Raw genomic sequence first — 2,500 nt, 5'->3', positions numbered from 1 at the left:
TGTCAGCTTCCCACCTATAGTCAGACTCATCCCCACCAGAGATCAGCCCAATGAGGGTGGTGTCGTCCGACAAACTTCAAGAGTTTGACGGACAGATGATTGGAGGCGCAGCTGTTGGTATACAGGGAGAAGAGCAGTGGGCAAAGGACGCAGCCCTGAGGAGTTCCCGTGCTGATGGACCTGGAGTCAGAGACTTCTGTTCCCGGCTTAACGCACTGCTTCCTGTCAGAGAGGAAGTCTGTGATCCACCTGCAGGTGGAGTAGGGCACGTTCAGCTGGAAGAGCTTGTCCTGAAGCAGGGCAGGGATGATGGTGTTGAAGGCAGAGCTGAAGTCCACAAACAGGATCCTGGCGTAGGATGCTGGGGCGTCCACATGCTGTAGGGTGAAGTGGAGGGCCATGTTAACTGCGTCGTCCACAGACCTGTTGGCTCTGTAGGCAAACTGAAGGGGGTCCAGGAGAGGGTCTGTGATGGCTTTGAGGTGTGCCAGGAGCAGGCGCTCAAAAGACTTCATTACCACAGATGTAAGGGCGACCGGTCTGTAATCATTTAGTCCTGTTGGCCTTAGCTTTTTGGGCACAGCGATGATGGTGGAGGACTTGAGACAGGCTGGTACATGGCATGTCTCCAGGGAGGTGTTAAAGATGTTGGTGAACACCGGAGACAGCTGGTCAGCGCAGTGCCTGAGGGTGGCTGGAGAGACAGAGTCCGGCCCGGCTGCTTTGCGTGGATTCTGCCTCTTGAAAAGCCCATTAACTTCTCCCTCCTGAAAGGAGAGAGTCGTTTCTGTAGTATGGGTGGGGGATGGGGCCTCTTGGGTGGGAAGGGGTGGTTCAGGACAGTCCAATTGTCTTTCAAATCTACGGTAGAACTCGTTCAGGTCATTGGCTAGGCGGGAGTCGTTAGTGGTGTGGGGCGCTCTGGGTTTGTAGTTGGTGATGTGCCTGAGCCCTTTGGCAGACAGAAGCAGCGTCGTTAGTAGAGAACTGGTGTTTTAGTGTCTCTGAGTACAGTCGTTTAGCCTCTCTCACCGCTTTGCTAAACCTGTTCTTCGACTCCTTGAATCTGTCTCTATCCCCACTCCTAAACGCTTCCTCCTTCTCCAACCTCAACCTTTTGAGCTTTGCTGAGAACCAGGGCTTGTTGTTGTTAAAGTTCACCCTGGTACGTGTTGGGATACAGCAGTCCTCACAGAAGCTGATGTACACAGCCTCTGTGAGTTCATCCAGACTATTGGTAGCAGTCGTGAACATATCCCAGTCAGTACAGTCTAAGCACGCCCGCAAATCTTCCACAGCCTCACTGGTCCACTGTTTAGATGTCCTCACAGCAGGTTTACAGAGTTTTAGTTGCTGCCTGTATGCACGAATCAGGTGGACCAAGGGAGTTCTGTGCGAGCCGAACAGCCCCGTGACCCACAAGAGAAACATCCCCGCCAAATTCGAGCGTTTGACGGGGTCTATCCGTGAAAAAATATTCACGTTTTTGAGTGCACATGCATTTCTGCTGCAAATGCCTCTGGAAGTTTCATGCCGTTCGTATGCCAATTGTGGCAACACGAAAATGACCCGTTTTCCCATTCCGAGGGATTTCTGTGCGACCCTAACAGCCCCGTGAGCCACAAGAGACACATCCCCGCCAATTTCTAGCGTTTCACGGGGTCTATCCGTGAAAAATATAGACGTTTTTGAGTGCACATGCATTTCTGCTGCAGATGCCTCTGGAAGTTTCATGCCGTTCGTACGCAATGTGGCAACACGAAAATGACCCCTTTTCCCATTCCGAGGGATTTCTGTGCGACCCTAACTAACAGCGCCCGTGAGCCACAAGAGAGACATCCCCGCCAATTTATAGCGTTTCACGGGGTCTATCCGTGAAAAATATAGACGTTTTTGAGTGCACATGCATTCCTGCTGCAAATGCCTCTGGAAGTTTCATGCCGTTCCTATGCAATGTGGCCACACAAAAATGACCCGTTTTCCCATTCCGAGGCATTTCTGTGCGACCCTAACAGCCCCGTGAGCCACAAGAGAGACATCCCCGCCAACTTCTAGCGTTTGACGGGGTCTATGCGTGAAAAATATTAAAATTTTTGAGTGCACGTGCCTTTCTGCTGCAAATGCCTCTGGAAGTTTCATGGCGTTCCTATGCAATGTGGCAACACGAAAATGACCCCTTTTCCCATTCCGAGGGAGTTCTGTGCCACCCTAACAGCCCCGTGAGCCACAAGAGACACATCCCCGCCAATTTCTAGCGTTTCACGGGGTCTATCCGTGAAACATATAGAAGTTTTTGAGTGCACATGCATTCCTGCTGCAAATGCCTCTGGAAGTTTCATGCGGTTCGTACGCAATGTGGCAACACGAAAATGACCCGTTTTCCCATTCCCAGGGATTTCTGTGCCACCCTAACAGCCCCGTGAGCCACAAGAGACACATCCCCGCCAATTTCTAGCGTATCACGGGGTCTATCCGTGAAAAATATCAATTTTTTTTTGAC

This window comes from Petromyzon marinus, unplaced genomic scaffold (assembly GCF_048934315.1).
Source record: "Petromyzon marinus isolate PM22_M1 ecotype Great Lakes invasive population unplaced genomic scaffold, UKy_Petmar_22M1.pri1.0 PM_G_Scaffold_6, whole genome shotgun sequence".
Classification (NCBI taxonomy): Eukaryota; Metazoa; Chordata; class Hyperoartia; order Petromyzontiformes; family Petromyzontidae; genus Petromyzon; species Petromyzon marinus.
This window is presented reverse-complemented; position numbering follows the sequence as displayed.